The sequence below is a fragment of the Agelaius tricolor genome, unplaced genomic scaffold (genome assembly GCF_023055355.1).
Source record: "Agelaius tricolor isolate 1412-34295 unplaced genomic scaffold, bAgeTri1.0.p SCAF_35, whole genome shotgun sequence".
Lineage (NCBI taxonomy): Eukaryota > Metazoa > Chordata > Aves > Passeriformes > Icteridae > Agelaius > Agelaius tricolor.
The window spans coordinates 2,354,415-2,377,611 of NW_027269295.1; the positions used below are offsets into that span (position 1 = coordinate 2,354,415).

General features: G+C 41.7%; 2 long non-coding RNA genes across 2 annotated transcripts in view; both read left to right on the forward strand.

The window, feature by feature from the left end:
- Window positions 1-13,793, forward strand: part of LOC139602682 (uncharacterized) — a 34,049-nt gene extending 20,256 nt beyond the window's left edge. Inside the window, exons 2-3 of the long non-coding RNA XR_011683396.1 lie at window positions 10,427-10,523; window positions 13,076-13,793. This is a non-coding gene — a long non-coding RNA (uncharacterized lncRNA). The remainder of the gene's footprint in view (window positions 1-10,426; window positions 10,524-13,075) is intronic.
- A 2,394-nt stretch (window positions 13,794-16,187) lies between these two features.
- LOC139602721 (uncharacterized) lies at window positions 16,188-22,914 on the forward strand. The gene is made up of 3 exons (XR_011683406.1): window positions 16,188-16,375; window positions 19,584-20,095; window positions 20,353-22,914. It is a non-coding gene; the product is annotated as an uncharacterized lncRNA (long non-coding RNA).
- The last annotated feature ends 283 nt before the right edge of the window (window positions 22,915-23,197 follow it).

Consider the following 23,197-nt stretch of genomic DNA (forward strand, 5'->3'; position numbering starts at 1 on the left):
GAGCCCCCTGGCAGGGTCTGGAGCCCTCCAGGGCAGGCAGAGCCATGTCCTGGGTTCCTGCATCACTGTCACTCCTGTCCTGAGCTGGCAGCTTCCAGGGGGTGCTGGCTGTCAGCACAGACCTTTGCTGCTCCCCAGTTTAAGGGGTGTGCTGGGCCAAGGGGCCCTTCAGGATGCTGCAACCCTTCAGGCAGTGGCACTTTTACTGCTGCCCTGGGTGAGAAAAGAGTGACTTGCTTCAGTCTCACCACTAATTTTGACATTTTGATGAAAAGCAAAATAATTCTTTCTGTTTCTTGTTTTTTTGGTTTTTTTCCCCAAGTGAAAATATTGCAGCTAAGACATTTTACAGGCTTCTGGAGTTAGCACCCACTATGTTTTTGGGTAGAAGTCTAGTCTGTAACATTTTTTTCACCCCAATTTTCTGCTGTTTATTGGAGTAACCTGTAGTTCTGCTCAGTTCTCCATTAGCTTAGTGTTTGGATTGCTGTCTGCTCCACGTGTGGTCTCTAATGCTGGGATCTGAAGGGTCCTGATGACAAATGTTAACCATGTCTGTTTAATCAGTCTGTGGAAGCTCAAATGCCACGTATCCCATGGGATGGAGAGATGCTAAAGGAGCCAAGGTGAACAACTTCCAGCCAGCTTGAGACAGCAGCAGCAACAGACAAACAAGCACTCCCAGCCATCCTGAGGTGTTTCCACGTGTCATTTTGATCCTAAAACCCATTCCCCTTACTGTCCCACCACTGTGCAGGATCCACCATTCCCTTTGAGGCCCTGTCATCCATTTTATGACCATTTTGGTTCATCTTGTGTGTTGTAGCCTTTGGGCTCTTGTTCTACCCAAGGTGCATCCATTGAGGCCTTTTAATAAATCCCTGCTTTATTCTTTATCCATCATTTCCTTTGAGGACCTGTTAGCCATTTTATGGCCATTTTGGTTCATCTTGTGTGTTGTAGCCTTTGGGCTCTTGTTCTACCCAAGGTGGATCCATTGAGGCCTTTTAATAAATCCCTGCTTTATTCTTTAACTCTGTTCCAGCCCTCTGAAGGCACCACATGTCACAGACATCTTTTATGAAAAATCTTTTCTTTAGGATTTTTTCCTCCTGACAAGCTGAGAGGCCTCAGGAACAAAATGTAAACAATGGTTATCTGCTGCTGTGGAATGCAACAGGTGCATCTGGGATTGGGCTCATGTGGTTGTTTCTAATTAATGGCCAATCACAGCCCAGCTGGCTCAGACCCTCTGTCTGAGCCACAAACCTTTGTTATTCATTCCTTCTTTTTCTATTCTTAGCCAGCCTCCTGATGAAATCCTTCCTTCTATTCCTTTAGTATAGTTTTAATATAATATATATTATAAAATAATAAATCAAGCCTCCTGAAACATGGAGTCAGATCCTCCTCTCTTCCCTCATCCTGGGACCCCTGTGAACATGGTCACAATCAGAGAAACCAGCAGAAATCCAAGGGGACAGCAGAGATGCCCTTGAACAGCCAAAAAGGATGTTTGCTGGAAGTTCCTTGCACAACAAGTTGCACTTGAGACTTTATTCAGTCTTGTGCTCCATGAGCAGTGCTTTCTCTGACACACAGAGTGTTTCCTCTGGTTGTGGTGTGGAAATTCAGATATTCCTTCTGTCTCTAGCAGGGTTTGAAGCTGGGAGTGTTTCTATTAACTGCAGCCTTCATGCCCAGCCCTTAATCCATGCTGGATGTGTGGGGGCAGTGCCTGGCACAGGGGCAGCATTTGGGGTGTCCATGAAATTTGTGTATTTTGGCTGAAGCTTGCTTGTGGGCAGAAAGGCTTTTGGGGCATGAGGCTTCAAAGGGTCTTTGAGTAGCTGTGCTCAATACTCTGTAAGGGTTGTGTTAAAGTGTCCCCTTTTTTGTCAAATATGTGTCTAGACAGCAAATTCGTAGTCGTGGCCGAAATGTTTCCCTCCTGGCCTCATAAAAACATACCATCACCTCGAAAACATCATGCTCCTGCAGAAAAATTGCTGCTCTGGAGCTACAAGGAGCACTTGAGCATCCCTGTGAGTGGAAAAACAAGGAGAAAAAAATAATGTCTGGTTTTCCAGGGAGGTTTTGGGCAGCAGGTGGGGCATGGAAAGAACATGTGGTATAAGAGAGGATTCCCATGAAGATACAAACATACTATTCTGTGCAATAATGTGATATAAGAGGGGAATCCCATGAAGATACAAACTATTCTGTGCAATATTACAGACCCCAGTGCAAAACAGCTAAATAACTGTTTAGTGCAATACAACAATCAGCCTTAGCAGAGGCACAACCTGGTTGTTCTTTACAATTGTTTTTATTAATTTGATTGAGTGAGTGCAGAAGCAGGTACCCAAGTGCTGTCTGTGGGAATCCATAAAATCAGAGGGTTTGGGGAAAGCTGCAAAAGGCAGCCTCAGAGACAGCAGAACTGGGATTGGAGCTAAGCAGCAGCCATGAGATTGGTCAGCAGAAAAATTATGTTAGAAGTAGAAAAGTAAGGACAAATAGAACAATGGTCTGTGTATTAATGCTTGTCTAGAATAACTCCCTAAGCTGCAGAAAAGTTTATCCAGTGAGATATTGGGAAGTTCTAAGCTCAATAATGGAGCTCTGTGCGTTGTGTTTGAAGGCTCACAAGCAGGTATTGTATTTGAAATAAGCAAGCATTGTTTAACCAAAGGTACCTGTGCTTATAGTGGTTGGATAGAACTACTGTCAATGTGCTTTTGCTTTGTGGGATTGGTCACAAAACTCATAAAGTGAGTTGTGACATTGAGTTCTGTGTCTGCTGCCTGGGATGTGAGCTGCTGGCATCTTCCCATTGTCATAGCCATGGAATGAGGCTGAGGCTGGAAAATCCAACAGCTCAAGGCACGTTCCCAGCAGTGCTGTCCTGTTTGTGATTTGTACAGCCAGTGACACTGCCCGCCAATCCAGAGCTCCAGAAAAATCAGATTTCTCCCGTTTCCCCTGCCCATCCTAGCAGGAAGAGCCGGTTCACCCTCCTCACCCTCTCCTCTGGTTTGCATGGGCAAAGAAATGCAAAGCACATCCCAGGAAGGCTCCACCCTGGCCCAGGTGCCACGGTCCCTGCAGCATCGGCAGCTCCCTGCCTTTGTCCCATCCCGTGTTTGCATTCCAGCCTCGATCCCTGCTGCCCGGGCTTTATTGGGATGCAAACACACAACGCAGGTTGCCACGACCAGTGCCCGGCCCTGCTGTCTGATGAACAAAACTCTGATTTGGGCTCCAGCCCCACCTGTGCCCACTGCGTGCCTGGGAAATGAATGGGGAGGGGAGGGGTGGCAGCTGCAAATTCAAGGCTTTTCAGTGACCCCCAGAAGTGTCTGGATGCTGCCCAAATCTCTGCTAATTGGCCTCAGGAGACCCCCCCATTTGCTGCACCCTCATCATTTTTTCTGAGCCTGAGGTGGGGAGGGGTGAAAAATCCCAGGCTGGAGCGGTGGGGGTGGAATTTTGTATTCACATTCAAATGTCACAGGTTTGGGTGGCAGCGAGCAGCTCCTGAACCTCCTGAGCCCACCTGATGCTGACACCTCCCAGTTTGCTCCAGCACAGACAAAAGGATGGCACTGGGGCCCCTGGAGGTTTCCAGGCGGAACTGGGAATGGGGAGCAGCTGGGAGGAATTGGGAATTGTAGCTGGCCCAGGGTGGTTTTGACAGCGAGCAATAAAGAGCTGCACTTTGAAAGAGTGAGATTTGGGGCTCCCATGCTGCTGCATGACAATGAACTGCCAGCCCCAAGGTGGGAGAGGTCTGGGCTTGCAGGGAAGGGAAATCAATCACTCCTGGGCTACCTCACCCCATCCCTGGTTTGCCACAGGCTCTGCCAGGAGCTCTGGCACAGCAGAGTGAGAGATGGGCAATGCCATGGGTGACTCTCACAAATGAATGGCAAATATCATGTGGATATGTTAATAAATGATATTTATATATATATATATATATATATATATATATATATATAACATATGTATCATCACTTCTTTATTTAAGAAGTTATAGAACTTCTTATAGATATATAGTTATTGTTTTATAGATTTATAGTTATGTTTTATCACAATTAAAAGGCAAATATGTATATTTGTAAGAAGTTGTATATATTTATAGTTATTATTTTATAGATTTATAACTATGTTTTATCACAATTAAAATGCAAATATGTATATATGTAAGGAGAAGTTGTATAGATTTATAGTTATATTTTATAGATTTATAGTTATGTTTTATCACAATTTAAAGGCAAATATCATGGATATATGTAAGGAGAAGTTGTATATATTTATAGTTATTATTTTATAGATTTATAACTATGTTTTATCACAATTAAAATGCAAATATCATGGATATATGTAAGGAGAAGTTTTATACATTTATAGTTATTATTTTATAGATTTATAATTATGTTTTATCACAATTAAAAGGCAAATATCATGTATATATGTAAGGAGAAGTTGTATAGAGTTATAGTTATTATTTTATAGATTTATAACTATGTTTTATCACAATTAAAAGGCAAATATGTATATATGTAAGGAGAAGTTGTATAGATTTATAGTTATATTTTATAGATTTATAGTTATGTTTTATCACAATTTAAAGGCAAATATCATGGATATATGTAAGGAGAAGTTGTATAGATTTATAGTTATTATTTTATAGATTTATAACTATGTTTTATCACAATTAAAAGGCAAATATCCTGGATATATGTAAGGAGAAGTTTTATACATTTATAGTTATTATTTTATAGATTTATAACTATGTTTTATCACAATTCAAAGGCAAATATAATGTATATATGTAAGGAGAAGTTGTATATATTTATAGTTATTATTTTATAGATTTATAATTATGTTTTATCACAATTAAAAGGCAAATATGTATATATGTAAGGAGAAGTTTTATGCTCTTATAGTTATTGTTCTATAGATTTATAGTTATGTTTTATCACAATTAAAAGCAAATCTCATGTATACATGTTAGGAGGAGTTCTATACACTTATAGTTATTTTTTAATAGATTTATAGTTATTTTTTATCACAATTAAAAGGCAAATATCATGGATATATGTTAAGAGAAGTTCTATACATTTATAGTTACTGTTTTATAGATTTATGTTTTATCACGATTCAAAGGCAAATATCATGGATATATGTTAAGAGAAGTTCTATACATTTATAGTTATTTTTTTATCAAAATTTTATTATTTATTAAAAGGCAAATATCATGGATATATGTTAAGAGCAGTTTTAGAGATTTATAGTTATGTTTTATCACAACTAAAAGGCAACTATCATGGATATATGTTAAGAGAAGTTCTATACATTTATAGTTATTTTTTATCACAATTAAAAGGCAAATATCATGGATGTATGTTAAGAGAAGTTCTATACATTTATAGTTACTGTTTTATAGATTTATGTTTTATCACGATTCAAAGGCAAATATCATGTATATATGTTAAGTTTTATAGATATAGTATAGTTACTGTTTTATAGATTTATAGTTATGTTTTGTCACAACTAAAAGGCAAATATCATGGATATATGTTAAGAGCAGTTTTATAGATTTAAAGTTATGTTTGTCACAATTAAAAGGCAATTATCATGGATATATGTTAGGAGGAGTTTTAGAGATTTCTAGTTGTGTTTTACCCCCCTTGTGTTGCCATCAGGGGTGCCCTGGTTTGGGACATTTGGGAGGGTCAGATTGTCACTGTGGAACCCCTGAGCTCCAGTCAGGATTTAAGGAATGATCTCCACCCCTGGGCAGGGAAGGAGGAGCTGATGGAGAGAACTTTGGGAGGGGTTAAAGGGTTAAAAGGCAAAACCTGCATGGTGTGGGTGAGCGCATGGTGGGGAAAATCCTTTGCTCCTGGTGCCATAACATTTCCTCTATTCACTCTTCTGTTGTATTTTTGATAAGGTTTAACAAACCTTTTACATTTTTGGAAGTCAGTAGCATTTCTTACAGCAGGGAAAGGTTTTCCCTGGGTTTAGCTCCCACTCCAGAGCCTGGAGCCATCCTCAGCCAGGACAGCAGATTGGGGCTGATGGGTGCTGAGGGTCTTCTCTTGCTCCTGTCCGTGTTTGATTTGGGTCCCTGTGCCCTGACCCAGCTCTCCTTCCTCCCTCTGGTGCCTGAGGAGGCTGTGGGTGGCTTCTCCTATGGGGTTTGTGTCAACAGGCTCCATCTCTGCCCTGTTTATTTATTTTCTAATGATTTGTAGCTTATCAAAACCTCACCACAAAAGCAACTCCCCTTATAGCAAATACTGGAGATGGGGTCTGTGCAAGCTGCTGACTTTTTATTTCATGGACCACCCTCTTCCCAAGATAAGATTCTTTCTGAGTTTATCCTAATTCATTTCTTGCAAGAAAACTTAAATATATATTTTTAAGGGTTTTTTTGTTTTGTTTTTGCCGATTTGGAGTTTTTTGTTTGTTTGTTTTTTGTCAGGAAAACATTTTGTTGGTCTCAGCCTGCTGCATTTGATTCTTTCTGTTTCCTCTTTTTAATTATTAAACACAAGTATCTTTTGAAGCAGAGCTTGGTTTCCAAATGAAATGTCAAAAAGTTTTCCTTAAAAATACCAAGGAATAAAATGTTTTGGTATTTTCCATTTTGGCATATTCCAGAGGAATATATCAATAGTTCCATTTGGTATGTCCTGTGTTTCTTCCTGATTTTGTTGTCAAATAACCCAATTAATTTAATGTGAGCTTGCTATTAGTTTCATTCAATTCTAATTCAATTTTTTTTTAAAAAGAAATGCTTTCCCTTGAAAACAGAGGAAGGGGGAGGAAGCAATGCTTGTGGCAGGATTTTGAGTATTGCCTTCTGACAGCACAGCACAGTTGATGGAAGGTGGAAACTGGAGTTGTAAATATATATAAAAAAAACTTTTCATCTCTAACAAGGCAACAGTTTCTCTCAGGCAAATCCCAGAGATCTTACCAAGACCCCAGGAAGGGGCTGGAAATGTTCCCACACCATAAATACACTTGACATCTGCCATTGAGCAGTCTGTTGTGTGAAATGGAGCCAAACTCCAGGAATTGTGTATCCATTTTCTACTCTGCAATTGCTCTATATTCACTTGCTGCTTTCTTCCAGGTTTTTAAATACTTTTTTTTTTTTTTTAATATATTTTTTTGGAATCTTTTCTCCACCTGGTGCTCCAGTGACGCTGTCTCCAAGGAAAGGCTGTGCTGGGGAGTTTTGGGTGCTGCCAAACTCTGTGGTTTCTGCTGCCTCCCAGAATAATGGCAAAGAACTTCTCCCAAGCCTTGTGGCACCTCCTGGGGCCTGGATGGGAGGTTGTTGGGGATGGGAGGTTGTTGGGGATGGGAGGTTGTTGGGGATGGGAAGTAGTTGGGGATGGGAAGTAGTTGGGGATGGGAAGTAGTTGGGGATGGGAAGTAGTTGGGGATGGGAAGTAGTTGGGGATGGGAAGTTGTTGGGGATGGGAAGTTGTTGGGGATGGGAAGAAGTTGGGGATGGGAAGTTGGGGATGTGGCTCCTTCCTTCTCCAGGCAGATGTCCCAGAACCTCCTCTCAGACTTCAAACTCCAGCTTTAATGGCCTTTCAGGTCTCTGACGTTTTCTGGTTTGTCCTCTTTGTGCTCAGCACCTGGCATGTGGAAAATGTGCTTGGAAGGACAAATAAATCATTCTGATCATCCTGATGGTGACAATGAATCACACAGGCCATGGGAATTGCTCCCAAAGGGCCTGGGGAGCTGGGTGTCAGGTTTTGATGAGGCCACACCCTCAGCTCATGGCAGGTTTTGGTGCTTTACACCAAAAAAAACCAAAACCCCATTCCTGTGTGGGTCAGGGATGGAGGCAGAGGCTCAGGGTGGGCCCATCAGCTTTGGCCTTGCTGTCCCAGCAGGTGTGGTGGGGACAGGACAAGTGAACCCAGCCAGCTTGGGATTTTCTGCTTTTAATGAGGGCAGAAAGGGAAATAAATGGAGTAAAGAACAGAGCACAGTTGGCTATCCAAGTGAACTGAGAACTGTGAACCAGAGGGGAAAAAAAACTTAAAAAAAAAAACTTAAAAAAAATTAAATTTTAAAATTTAATTTTAAAATCTATATTTAATTTTTTAAAATTTAATTTTCAAAATTTATTTTTTAAATTTTAATTTTTAAAATTTAATTTTTAAAATTTATTTTTTAAAATTTAATTTTTAAAATTTATTTTTTAAAATTTAATTTTAAAATTTTTATATTTAAATTTTAAGAAAATTAAAATTAAAAAAAATAAAATTTGGGGAACTGATAACACAAGATTTCCATTTGGCTCTTGCCTTTTGAGCCCGTTCTGCTTGGGATTTTTTTGTTCAACCTGACTGGAAACCTATTATTTTGTTTAAATGAAAGATGATCCTGATAGCTGGCTGAGGAAGCCATTGCAAAACAAACTTGCCAGCTTGCAAAAGAGAATTGCAACACTGGCAAAGAGCAGCTAAAGATTAAAAATCCTGCTCATCCCATAGCCCCAAGCTGTTATTAAGCACCCACAGATAAGAGGGAAAGCCACAGCTCTCCCTTCTGAGGTGACTCATGAGCAGGAATGCTTTTAGCATGGGGAAGTTTTCATTTCAGCAATTCCTTCTTTGTGCATGAAGCCTCATGAAACCATGGGCAGCTGCCTGTGCTGTTGGACCCGTTTGCTGTGGGTCTCTGCCTTGCTGGGACAGCTTTGGGAAGCTCACAGCATCAAAGGCGTTTGCTCTGGGCAAGGTTTGATCTCCAGGGTGGGTGATGGAAACCCAAATCACCACAGGAATATTTCTGTGTCTGCTCTGGGGTGCCCTGAGCCCCAGGGCAGCACTGACTCTGACCCTCATCCATGGAGAAAGTTTCCTGAACTCCAGAATAGACTGGAACCCACAAAAGTGTGAAATAGATTATAGAGAGCAGTGCAGGTGAATCACTGGGTGAGAAATTGAGGTTTGGGGGTTTTTAGTGTGTTGTGGATGGCAGCAAGATGGAGGGCACAGGGTGCCAGCCTGGGTTTCTCCTTCCTGCTTCTTCTTCCTTCTTCTCCATGGGTTTGGGTGGCATTTTGTAATTGGGCAGAAAAGTCCTCATTGCAGCTCTTTGGGATCAGTTATTAGGCTAAAAAGGAAAATAATCCAGGTGTCAGTTCTTAATTGGATAGTTTAGTCTTAAAAGCCCTTGTACCAAGAGATTGTTGGCCATTTTGTGCCTTGCTGCTGAACTCACAGCAGTGAGGCTGTTTTACTCATAAAAAATAATAAACACCTGAGTGCCAACATGAATTACTGTTTTAAGTGCCTTCAATCCAGACCCAGATAAACCCACAACGGGCTGGGTGTGAGAAGGAGGAGCCACAGAGACCTGTGGTGTGAACCAGGTCTGGATAAAAGGCAGCAGAGGGTAAATGAAACACTTGGCTCCCCTGCTCTGAGGAGCATTAAAAAGGAGCAATTTGAGAGGCACCGTGTGCTGGGCACAACCTCCTGCTTCCCTTTGTGAGTGTGCTACTCCCTTTAATTAAGGAGGATGAAAATGGGATATTCCCTCTTGCAGAGGGGCAGGAGGGGCTGCAGCTGAGGCTGCTCTGTCCCTCACAGCCCTGCACAGCTTGGCACCCTCAGCTGTGTCATTCTCACTGTGCAGCACCCTATGGGGTGGGCAGCACTTGCAGAGGCCTCAAACAGCCCAGGGATGGCCATTCCAGAATCATGGAGGGGTTTGGGTTGGAAAGGTATTGTTGCAGGATGACCCCAAAGGTGGGAATAATGTGCTCTGGCTCCATGATCCAGAATGCTGAACAATTGCTTTATTAACACTGTTATATCCTATTAATACTTTATTATAACTCTACTGTATCAAAGAGATACTGTAGTGTGGGGGTACCAGTTGTGGGTTTCTCTGGGTCTGGATTGAAGGCACTTGAGACAGGATTTCATGTTCACACTCAGGTGTTTCTTATTTCTTATCAGTAAAACACTCTCATTACTGTGAGTCTGGCAGTTTTTCATCAGAAGGCACAAAATGGCCAACAATCTCTTGGTACAAGGTCTTTTAAAACTAAACTAATTGTAAAACTAATCCAATTAAGAACTGACACCACGATCATTTTCCCTTTTAACCCAATAACTGACAAAATCCAGAAGCTAAAGTTAGGAGTCCTATTGTGGTGAATGGACTTTACACCTGATTTTGATTTAACTTCAAACCAATTCTCAGGACTTCATATAACCTGCAGGATATTTTCACTAATATTGATGGGTAACATGCCAAATTCACTGATTTGGGTCTTTGAACATCACATCTAGATATTTAAGAATACCCAGACCTGGAAAGGAGCTTTTTTGCTTCCTCTTGGCCCATTCTTCCTGTATTGCAGAAATCGTGGAGGAGATGGAGGTGGAGAAGTCTGGCAGTCTGCAGGATCAATATTTGTGCTGTCCCAGGCTCTCTGAGGATTGCAGTAGATCTTCAAGGTAGTACCAGACACTGTTTTTGCCTTTGTGTTTTTCATTAGCTCTCTGATGGCCTTTCAAAGGGAAGAGACACTGAATATGGACTGTACAAATACACTCTTCTCCATCTGGAGGGAGGAAATGATATTTTTTAATGCCTGTGATTAGTCTGCAGTAATTTGTTTGTTTGCCTGTTTTTTCCCCTCCCCAAAACGAAAGCCCAGAAAATTTTTATTTTTGCTGTAGCCTGAAACGCAACCTTTTGTTTCCATGCCTTGGTAATTGAAGGTTTATGTTATTGCTGCTACAGCCTTTTTCCAGACATTAAATCAGTAATTAATGCTCTGTTGCTGGAATGTTAGCAGCTTTGAGCTCTGCTCTGTGGGAGAGATGCTCCATCAAAATATGAGAGAGACCTTTTGGTCCTTGCTCTGTGAAGTCTCTTGCATGGGCTATTTCAGAATCCACTCAGCTAGAAAGTGAGCATAAGGCAGATTCTCCAGCCTGGTGCTCAGGGGGGGCTTTTGGGAGCCACAATTGCTCAGTTCCAGCCCTTGCTCCAATGAACCTGACACTGAAATGCTGACAGTGGAAGCAGCTTTATTAATACTGCCAGCTCAAAGCCTTTGGAAATCGTGTGTCAATCTTCTAAATGTTGAGATAGTGGGAAATGCAGCTGAATCTTTGGCTAGTTTTTATTTCCCTTTTAGTTTGTAGCTTTTGAGGGCCACGTTTTGAAACTCAGGATCGTGACCGGGGCTAGGAAAAGATGTGCACAAACCCTTCCCCTCCCTTCACCCCCTTGGAGGGAATTTTTCCTCCTCATTTTATTTTACCAGCACCTTTGCACCCCTGAGCAGAGGAAACAACCTTTTAGTGAAGGCAAACTTCCAACTCCAGGGCAAAAACACCATCTCCTCCCCAAACCCCTTGTCTCCAAAGGGGACATTCCTACCTCCCTTTTGCACTGCTGCTGACTTCAAGTGACCAATTTTCAAAGGAATAACCTTGAGGTGTCTCTTAGCAGAGTTCCAGACTGAAATGATTGCTCATCTTTAGTTTGCAGCAGAGCCTGACCAGATTTGCTCCCACTGACCTTGTTTGAGGTTATTTTTCTGCTTTCTGTCTGTATATCAATATTGAATCAACAACCTGCCATTAAACAAACAGGTCCCTGTTGATCTAGAATTTAAATTTCAGCCTTAACCCACTCCTTGGAAAGATTCAGTGATGATTCTCAATTAAAAAAGATATCTTTCAGTGATGGAAAGGTATCAGAGCCTGCAGGGTTACAGGGAAGGCCAAGGAGAGGATTTGGGGAAAATATATTAATTAATATTAGAGAAGTGGGGTGTCAGAGGCAGTTAAATGAGCATTTTTAAAATTTATAAACAAAATAATCAGCCTTTCCAAAAGCAACAGGGCATCTCCATTCATTTAGAAAGAAATGAGGAGCCTTCCCTTTGCAGCTTGTGGTGCTGAAATAATGAGGTGAGCTGGGTTAGAAGAGTGAAATTGTTAATTGTAATCCTGCTTTTAAATTCACCACATTTGAAGAAGTCCTTAAAGAATTCCTACAGATGCCCTAGAGACTGATTTCAAACTATGAACTCTGTGATTTTGAACTCTGCAGTTCAAAACATAACCTGCTCTGACATGGTCCCAAGAGGGACCGACATTATTTGTTCTTATTTTCAATTACTATGAGTTTTGAGTTTTCTTATTTTGAGTTTTCTTATTTTGAGTTTTCTTATTTTGCGTTTGAATTTTCTTATTTTGAGTTACAGGGTCATTTTCCAGAAATAAGAACCACTCTAAGAGGCATGAGTGCAATTTCAGAAAATAATTCACACCGAATATTTCAGTCTTTGCAGGCTCAAAACGAGTGGAGAAAATGAAAGATTCTTTAAGCAGCAGCCACAAGCTCACCTCTGGCTTCCTTCATCCCCAGCTGTAACCTTCACAGTGTTCAATTGTTACTCCTCATGTGGATATTTTAAAGATTGGTCATGCCCATGAATACCTTTGTTCCAGCCCATGTCTTGCTGAATGGTGTGATATGATACATACCATGATTCATAAAAGTTTCTTGGAAGTGGCTCAAGAGAGATTTGGTGTTTTCAAGCAGCTTTTTGAAATGCTAATGGCTGTTTAAGAGCAGCAGTGAGCAATTTCAGCTGGGGATGGTTCAGTTGAGGAGGTTCTTGAAGCAAGTTTGGAGGAGTCAGAGAGACCCAGAGAAAAGAGGAAAACTGGTATTTTGCTTAAACACTTCAGAGTGGGAATCACAGCTTCTTTAGAAGGAAAAATATTCCAGTACATTAAAAATCACTTTAAAAATCAAGAGACTTTTTTGAGACCAGAAACTTATAAATAAGTATTAACTTATGAAGTATTATAACTAAGAAATAAGTTGACTTCTAACAGAAGAGTGTTGAGTTTCATATCTCTCATGCTTTACTTTTTATCCAAACTGATAACAGAATAAAATCTTTACAATAACAGAATAAAATCTTTTAACTCTTATTTGTCCTGTCTCTACCACCCTAACTCTGTCTGGCTCACATTTCTAGGACCAGAGAAAAAGGCACGAGGAGCAGGAGGGACCTGGCTGCTGGAGGAGCTGCACAGGCTCAGCCTGGCAATGCTTTATTGCCAATGGAACAAACCTTCCCTGAAGGAAATGCTGCAAAAAATAAACCTCAGCAGTGCCCAAAACCCAGCTGTAAAGTTTTCCAAGGCCGCTGGTGCATAAATAGCACGTTGCAAAAGGTGGATTTAAAGCCCAGAGAGTCGTGGATGTTCCTGAAGGCCAGAGAGCAAAGAGAGGCAGGGCTGGGGCTCAGTTCATTTCACAGAACTGGGAACTCTGGGCTGTATTTACCCAGCTGGAAGGAGGCTTCTCATCTGTTTCTACCCAGGTTTGCCTCAGGTGCATTCTCTCCTATTAGGTTGAAGTGACTGGAAAAGGCCAAATAGGTCTGAGGTCACTTTTGGCTAATTAATATGGCAACAAGTGCTGATTAATTAGTTTGGGCCTGAAATTAGCTGAGATTTTTTAATTTTTTTTTTTTTTTGCAGTGGCATAAACCATAGATTTATGAGCGCTTCTTCTCCAAGACAAACAATACTCTAAAAATGCTGATTTTGGGGTGCATTCACCCTGAAAATTGCTAACTGGATTTCTCAGAACTTCAACAGCAAACATTTTATTTCATTTAAATGCATCTTCTCTTTCCTTTCCTTTCTCTTTCCTTTCCTTTCTCTTTCCTTTCTCTTTCCTTTCCTTTCTCTTTCCTTTCTCTTTCCTTTCCTTTCTCTTTCCTTTCCTTTCTCTCTCTTTTCCTTCTCTTTTCCTTCTCTTTTCCTTCTCTTTCCTTCTCTTTTCCTTCTCTTTTCCTTCTCTTTTCCTTCTCTTTTCCTTCTCTTTTCCTTCTCTTTTCCTTCTCTTTTCCTTCTCTTTTCCTTCTCTTTTCCTTCTCTTTTCCTTCTCTTTTCCTTCTCTTTTCCTTCTCTTTTCCTTCTCTTTTCCTTCTCTTTTCCTTCTCTTTTCCTTCTCTTTTCCTTCTCTTTTCCTTCTCTTTTCCTTCTCTTTTCCTTCTCTTTTCCTTCTCTTTTCCTTCTCTTTTCCTTCTCTTTTCCTTCTCTTTTCCTTCTCTTTTCCTTCTCTTTTCCTTCCTTCCTCTATTCCTTCTCTTTTCCTTCACTTTTCCTTCTCTTTTCCTTCTCTATTCCTTCTCTTTTCCTTCTCTTTTCCTTCTCTTTTCCTTCTCTTTTCCTTCTCATTTCCTTCTCTTTTCCTTCTCTTTCCTTCTCTTTTCCTTCTCTTTTCCTTCTCTTTTCCTTGCTCTTTTCCTTCTCTTTTCCTCTCTTTCCTTCTCTTTTCCTTCTCTTTTCCTTCTCTTTCCTTCTCTTTTCCTTCTCTTTTCCTTCTCTTTTCCTTCTCTTTTCCTTCTCATTCCTTCTCTTTCCTTCTCTTTCCTTCTCTTTCCTTCTTTTCCTTCTCTTTCCTTCTCTTTCCTTCTCTTTTCCTTCTCTTTTCCTTCACTTTTCCTTCTCTTTCCTCTCTCTTTCTTCTCTTTCCCTCTTCTCTCTCTTTCCCTTCTCTTTTCCTTCTCTTTCCCTTCTCTTTCCCTTCTCTTTCCCTTCTCTTATCCCTTCTCTTTCCCTTCTCTTTCCCTTCTCTTTCCCTTCTCTTTCCTTCTCTTTTTTTCCCTTCTCTTTCCCTTCTCTTTTTTTCCCTTCTCTTTCCCTTCTCTTTTTTTCCCTTCTCTTTCCCTTCTCTTTTTTTCCCTTCTCTTTCCCTTCTCTTTTTTCCCTTCTCTTTCCCTTCTCTTTTTTCCCTTCTCTTTCCCTTCTCTTTTTTTCCCTTCTCTTTCCCTTCTCTTTTTTTCCCTTCTCTTTCCCTTCTCTTTTTTTCCCTTCTCTTTCCCTTCTCTTTTTTTCCCTTCTCTTTCCCTTCTCTTTTTTTCCCTTCTCTTTCCCTTCTCTTTTTTTCCCTTCTCTTTCCCTTCTCTTTTTTTCCCTTCTCTTTCCCTTCTCTTTTTTTCCCTTCTCTTTCCCTTCTCTTTTTTTCCCTTCTCTTTCCCTTCTCTTTTTTCCCTTCTCTTTCCCTTCTCTTTTTTTCCCTTCTCTTTCCCTTCTCTTTTTTTCCCTTCTCTTTCCCTTCTCTTTTTTTCCCTTCTCTTTCCCTTCTCTTTTTTCCCTTCTCTTTCCCTTCTCTTTTTTTCCCTTCTCTTTCCCTTCTCTTTTTTTCCCTTCTCTTTCCCTTCTCTTTTTTTCCTTCTCTTTCCCTTCTCTTTTTTTCCCTTCTCTTTCCCTTCTCTTTTTTTCCCTTCTCTTTCCCTTCTCTTTTTTTCCCTTCTCTTTCCCTTCTCTTTTTTCCCTTCTCTTTCCCTTCTCTTTTTTTCCCTTCTCTTTCCCTTCTCTTTTTTTCCCTTCTCTTTCCCTTCTCTTTTTTTCCCTTCTCTTTCCCTTCTCTTTTTTTCCCTTCTCTTTCCCTTCTCTTTTTTTCCCTTCTCTTTCCCTTCTCTTTTTTTCCCTTCTCTTTCCCTTCTCTTTTTTTCCCTTCTCTTTCCCCTTCTCTTTTTTTCCCTTCTCTTTCCCTTCTCTTTTTTTCCCTTCTCTTTCCCTTCTCTTTTTTTCCCTTCTCTTTCCCTTCTCTTTTTTTCCCTTCTCTTTCCCTTCTCTTTTTTTCCCTTCTCTTTCCCTTCTCTTTTTTTCCCTTCTCTTTCCCTTCTCTTTTTTTCCCTTCTCTTTCCCTTCTCTTTTTTTCCCTTCTCTTTCCCTTCTCTTTTTTTCCCTTCTCTTTCCCTTCTCTTTTTTTCCCTTCTCTTTCCCTTCTCTTTTTTTCCCTTCTCTTTCCCTTCTCTTTTTTTCCCTTCTCTTTCCCTTCTCTTTTTTTCCCTTCTCTTTCCCTTCTCTTTTTTTCCCTTCTCTTTCCCTTCTCTTTTTTTCCCTTCTCTTTCCCTTCTCTTTTTTTCCCTTCTCTTTCCCTTCTCTTTTTTTCCCTTCTCTTTCCCTTCTCTTTTTTTCCCTTCTCTTTCCCTTCTCTTTTTTTCCCTTCTCTTTCCCTTCTCTTTTTTTCCCTTCTCTTTCCCTTCTCTTTTTTTCCCTTCTCTTTCCCTTCTCTTTCTTTCCCTTCTCTTTCCCTTCTCTTTTTTTCCCTTCTCTTTCCCTTCTCTTTCTTTCCCTTCTCTTTCCCTTCTCTTTCTTTCCTTCCTCTTCCCTTTCCCTTTTTCATTTTCTTTCCACTGGCAGGTCTGACTGTTGCCCAGAGCCATCAGAACCAGTCTGGCAGGAGGCTTCTCATCCTTGGTAGCCCCTTCTCACATGAATATTTATGTGAATTTGCAGGGCTCACTCTCCATTAGGTGAGTCAGATGTTCAGGGATGGGAAGGTGAGTCCTGCAGAGGGTCTGTTGGTCCCAGAGGTGACAGAATCCAGAATCTCCCCCACAGAAACAATCCCATAGCACATCATGCAGGTGGAAACCTCAGAGAAGACTCTGCAACCTAAAATCCTCCAGGATTTGGGGTTTTTTTTGGCCAAAATTAAGTCAATAATGTCGCTGCACCCCTTCATTCCATTTAATTTCATTTCTGGGAGCATTTCTGCCATGCCTGCCCGTGTGTGCTCCCACCAGAGCAGCACTCCCAGGGCAGCAGGAACGTGCTCCACGTTTTCCATGCAGTTACAGCTGAGCCCATTCTGGACTTTCCAGCCCCTTCAAATCCTTCCTGCAGCACTGGCCTGTGCTGCTGAGTGGCTGCCCCGTGTCACAGCCCAGGGGGAGCCAGTGACACAGTGTCACAGACATATTCTGTGAAAAACCCTTTTGCCAGCATCTTTTCTCCTGAGAAGCTGAGAAGCTTCATTTTTGTTTTTACTGCTTTGGAGAAGCTTCTTTTTTGTTTTGCTGCTTTGGAATGTGATTTGGAGAATTGTTTACCCAGCGTGTGAAATTGTTTTTTACTTGATGACCAATGACAGCCACCTGTGTCAAGGCTGTGAGCAGCCACAAGATTTTATTACTATTCCTTTCAAGCCTTCTGACGAAATCCTTTCTTCTTTTAGTATAGTTTTAATATATAATTTTCTTTTAATAGAATATATATCATAAAATAATAAATCACCCTTCTGAAACATGGAGTCAGATTCTCATCTCTTCCCTGGTCCTGGGACCCCTGCAAACCCACACAACACAGATCTTCAGGTTTCAGATCATTGTCTGGGGTGTTTTGCTGGGAGCTGACCCAAACCCCAGTCCTCTGCTTGGATTTCTGCTGCTGTGTCATTGCTCCAATCTCCAGGTTATGCTTTATAATCCTGTTTTCCCAGAGCTGCTTCATAACATCTTGTCCCACGAGCCCCTTTCCAACTCCTGTTCTTGCAGCTTGTCAAGTTTTTCTTTGCCACTTTCCCCTACAACACCTTTTCCCTTTTTGTGATTTCTGAGCTTTCTGAGCTTCTTTTACATGAAACCACAACCAAATCCTTCCCAAGGCTTCCTCATCCTTTCTGCTGCTTCCGTTCTATTTCCTGGGAACTTTGGGCTGTTTTTCTCACTAACTATATTGTCCAAGCATTTAATAGCACCTACTTCTTCTCAGCTACATACTTGAAAGAAGCCCTTTAATTTTTAAACTTTTTTTTTCTCTTCACTGTCCTGTTGCATGCCAAGATAGTCTGGAAAAAAAATGATTGTATGATATTGCATTAAACTGGCCTGTGCAGCTTTGCAGGGGCTAGTGGACTTAACTGATCATTTATTTTCTTTCATTCAGTTGTGAAAAGGGTTGTCCAGAGAGCAATTCACTCCAAATGGTTTAGGTCTGGATGAAACACTTTCTGAAAAGTGCTTATTTCTTTTCAGCTCCTGCTATTTCCAGCCTGCTGGGACTTAAGAATTCAGCGTGATGTTTAACCACTGACACCTCTATTTGGCATTTTCCTGGACATCATGAGTTGCACTTTGAGCAGTGATGTTAATAGTGATGATAACATCTTGCTAACTCCTAATTCAGACTAGACAAGATAGCAGTGCTGCACTTAGGCTGATCACAAGCTGATCTCATCAGCTGATCATTTAAATTTAGTCTGATCAGATCACAAGCTCAGGCTTTTGAGAGGGACTGGAAAGTTGAATTACCAGGTAGGCATTTCTTCCCTGGTTATGCCATGCAAAACTCCGTGTCAAACCATCAGTATATCTGTCTTCATCTGGCATTTGCAGCTGGTCATGCAAACAGTTTTTAAACCCTTGCTGGCTCTTTAAACCCTGCTGCTCTTGACAGGCATTTTTCAGTGCAAAGTCCTTCAGTGGCCTCTGAGCTCCACACCTTGTGAGTAAGATGTAGCAGGAATAACAGATTGCTGCATGTTTTGCTTGATTTGTGGTTAATTCACAGTGGAACTGGGAAATTAAGGACTCCTATAAATAGCAAGTCTTATATTTACACCTGGGCCTGCTGAGCATGGACCACCTGCAAGGGAAGCAGAGCTGAGCAGCTCCAGCCCCTGTGGCTGTGAGCAGAGCAGGCAGAGCTCCCTCGCTCCCTCCCAGGGGGCAGAAAGAGCTGAGAGTGCCCTCATGGACAGGCAGGGGCTGGGGGCTGCCCCTTGGGATGCAGCTGCAGCTCCCAGGCAGGAGGGTGCACAGGTGTTGGATTTGTGGGGTGCCCCAAGGCAGGAATGATCTGAGCCCCATGTTCTCAGAAGGCTGATTTAATATTTTATGATACTATATTATATTAAAGAATATTATACTACACTAAAGAATACAGAAAGGATACTTATTAAATGCCAAAAAGATAATAATGAAAACTCCTGACTCTTTCCAGAGTCCTGACACAGCTTGGCCCTGATTGGGCAAAGAGTGAAAACAACTCCCAGCAGAATCCAATGGAACAATCACCTGTGGGTAAACAATCTCCAAACACATTCCACATGTGAGCAAAACACAGGAGAAGCAAATGAGATAAGAATTGTTTTCCTTTTTCTCTGAGGCTTTTCAGATTCCCAGGAGAAAAATCCTGGGTGAAGGGATTTTTCAGAAAATGTGAATGCCACAAAGGGGAGAAGGGAAGAGGAGCTTTGATGGAAAATTGAAAAACCAGAGATTAATATGTCAGGTGGAGGGAGGAAGCTGACTTTGCAGGGAAGGAGGAAGAGGGAGTGCAACAAAGCAGTGAGGACATGAGCAGCTGGTCCTCAGAGCACTGGGGCTCAGGCCATGGAGCTCGTGACTGATTTAAATAAATATGTAAATATGCTTTGCTGTGGCTCCATGGAGCTGCAGGGACTCCATCACAGGGAGTGCTCTGCTGGCTCTGCTGGCCCCACTAACCCAGGGCTCACTTGCTTCTGCTTCCATCTGGAGAGAAAATCACTGCCTGCAGTTTGGATGGTGATGGGCTGGAGGGAGGCAGGTGTCAGATCAGCACAGCACTGTGTACAGAGGTTGTGGTTCATAAGGAGCTGCAGGCTCAGGGGAAACTCCCTCTGCATCTCCCCTTTCATGGCAGCTCCCTGCTAGGAGGGCTGAGCTTCTCCTTGCATGTTTCCCTCTGGTTTTGCAGAGCTGGTGGGAGCTGCTGACCTGTAGCAGCAATGGCCTGGGCCAGTCTGGAACAGATGATGGCCCAGAAGTGGAGAGGAGACATCCACACACACAGGAAAGCTCCTGAACCTCATCCTCCAGAGCACCCAAGATGGAGAGAGCTGGAGGAAAGGCTCAAAGCTTCATCCTCCATTGCACCCAGGATGGAGAGAATGGAGAAAAGGCTCAAAGCCTCATCCTCTGGAGCATCCAGGATGGAGAGACATGGAGAAAAGGCTCAAAGCTTCGTCCTCTGGAGCACCCAGGATGGAGAGAGATGGAGGAAAGGCTCAAAACTTCATCCTGTAGAACAGCTAGGATGGAGAGAGATGGGAAAAAGGTTCAAAGCCTCATCCTCTAGAGCACCCAGGATGGAGAGACGTGAAGGAAAGGCTCAAAGCTTCATCCTCTAGAGCATCCAGGATGGAGAGAATGGAGGAAAGGCTCAAAGCTTCATTCTGGAGCACCCAGGATGGAGAGACGTGGAAAAAAGTTCAAAGCCTCATCCTCTGGAGCATCCAGGATGGAGAGACGTGGAAAAAAGGTTCAAAGCCTCATCCTCTAGAGCATCCAGGATGGAGAGAGATGGAGGAAAGGCTCAAAGCTTCGTCCTCTAGAGCATCCAGGATGGAGAGAATGGAGGAAAAGCTCAAAGCTTCATTCTGGAGCATCCAGGATGGAGAGAGGTGGAGGAAAGGCTCAAAACTTCATCCTGTAGAACAGCCAGGATGGAGAGAGATGGAGGAAAGGCTCAAGGCTTTGTCAAGCAGAGCTCAGTGGTGACTCTGGCAACGCTGCTTCAGTGGAGTGAGCACCTCATATTCCATATTTACATGTTTAAATCAGTCACTCTCTATGCCTTCCCCACGTGTAGAGCCCATCAATGGCAGCTTTATGCAGGCAGGAGCAGAACCTGGGGGCTGGAGCAGCAGCACAGTGTCAGGGGAAGTCAGTACAAATTGCTCCATGGGCTGGACATTAAAGCAAGGAGTGATATCACTCTTAAAATAAGAAACTTCATGTAATGTGCTTTAATGGCTGAATAATTGCTGTGAGCAAAGAAAGAGGCTTTTGTGAGGGAGGATCAGGGAGAGCCAGGAGTGAGTGCTCATGACATCACAGCAGTGCACAAGAGAAACTTTATTCTCACAGCTCCTCCAGAAGGGCTCCTCGAGCTGCCAGCCCCAGATAACTCAGTGGGAGACTTGAGAGAAGAGTTAATAAAATGATTGATTTACAGCTGGAAAAAATTACAGCCTGAAAACTGGCAGGCTGACATTGTTTGAAAGATGTGCTAGAAACCTCCCCCCAGTTTTTTTTTTTTTTCCCTTTATGAGAAGAAGGTCATTTGCACCTAAATTTGGAGCTCGCAGCACTTGAACTGGTATTTTTGGGGGACTCACTGTCAGTCACCCTTCATGGGAAACTGTTGCCAAACTATTATCATCCTGATTTAGCTGGGTAAAAATAGATCTTAAAAGTCTGTACCTTCTTGTGGGAAGGAGTAGGTTTGAAATATTTTAATTTACCAGCTGTGGATCAGACCCAAAACCTTTATGTGTTTCTTATTGCAGGGTCTGAGTGCAGCATGTTTTCTTTACTTGTTAGGAAAAACTGTCAACTTTGTCTCAACTCTGTATATATTTTTAAGGTGGTTTACAAGCACAAGGCAAACTAAGGGTCCTTTCACAACTTTTGGAGCTGGTCCATCATATTTTTTTTTTTTTATATTTACTTTGTAAAAATACTTCTTAAGGTTGTAACACATAATTTACTGTTGATAGAAACAAAATCCTGGGGACACTGCATTGTGTCTTTGCAGAGAAATAGTTTTTTGGGGTTTTTTTAATGTGAAATTTCTCAGGCATGATGGTAGAGGCAGCTCCAGGAGCTGTTTGCAGCAAAAGGCAAAAGCATCCATAAAAAGTAAATGTTGAGAGGAAGCTCTTTTATGCTTTCAATCTTCAGCCACTCATTTAAAACCAGATTTTTATTTTTGGTGTCAATATGCTTGATCCAGCCAATAAGGCACAAGTCTGGCTTTCAGAAATCTTTCATGGGCTTCCAAAGATGTAACAAAACTTGCTCCAGACTGGATTTGACTCAGACTAGACATGGAAAAAAAAGAAAAAAACACCTTCACAAATGTGTGTGTGAGTTGGGGGTAATCGTGTAAGAGGCAATGAACAGAAATTAGGAGAACGTGGTGTTTACTGCAGATGAAGAAAAAAGAAAGGAAAATGAGGCCAAACATCAGCAATATACACTGTGGGGCAGCCACCAACACGGTGACATTATGTCCACAGCTCATCTCTGTTATTGAAGCCACTTCAGAAAACGAGTGTCTGAAAAAGAGCAACACAATTGATGAATTTGTGTCCCTCTCAGGAAAAAAATTTAGGCTCTGTGTTGGCTTTTGCATGAGAAAATTATCAAGCTGTTTGTGTTTCTAGAGAAGAATAGAAGGGACCAAGGTAAACTGCAGAGGGAGAGCAGCTGAGGAGGTTTAAAGGTTTTCTGGTGTTTGAGTCTAATGGACTCTGAAGGCAGATGAGTTTTACCAAGAACTCCTATCTTTATTTAAGACATATTGAGATCTTATCTTCATCAGACAAAATCACTGGTGTATCAACAGTCTGTTATCACATTCTTCTGGAGTCTTGTCAAGTAAATCTACTTAAGGAGTTGTGCTCTGTGCTAAAAACCTCCTAAACAACTCAACAACTCTCCCACACTAAAAATAGCCCTCAGTTTTACCTAAATCTATGCTGACATGTCAAATTAATTTCATTTCCTCCTTGGGAATGAGAGCCAAGTGATGGCTTTGGAATAAGGAGGTTTTTGGCAGTGTTTGGATTGATGCTCTCCTAACTCAGGGCAGTTCTGTCTGGAGGAAAAGACCAAGTGAAAGATGGAATTTCAGTATACACTTGGTTGAAAACAGCTCAGGAGAACAAAAATGATCTTAACAAGCCATGTGGCTGATTAGGAACCCAGCAATGCAGCATTTAGTGAGAAGTGTAAAACGGGACATTTTAAAAGAACACAAATGCACGAGTACCACATCAAAACTAATTGACTGAAAAACGGTCTGGCATAAAAATGGATCACAAGTTAAACGTGGGCCAAAATCTCAATATAATGCAAATCCTCAGTCAAATCTCAGTCAGGGATGGATGAAGAAAACTTCTTTGCTCCTGAGTGTGTTTGAGGCTTGTTGCTGTTGAGGTGGGCATGACACAAAGCAGAGACCACAAGCAGTCTCAGATGTCAGCTCTTTATTATCGAACACGGCTGATTTTTATACACTTTCCAGTTGTTTATGCTTCTTCTACCTTAACTATTGGCCACAATAAGTCAGCATAACACTCTTGCTGAAAAGTTACAGTGACTTCAACTAACTTTCTGAAAATGCTTTGTCCAGCTGAAAGGTTCTCTTATCTTTTTCTTCAATTCTTCACTTCTCTTGGTCTCTTTGGTTACAGCCTTGGAGAGAGCTCCTCATCAGCTTCTTGTTGCTTCTCAGCTTCTTCTGGCTGCTTTAGCTAACAGGTCTGCTGTCAGCCCCTTCCACAGAGGCCCATCCCAAACACC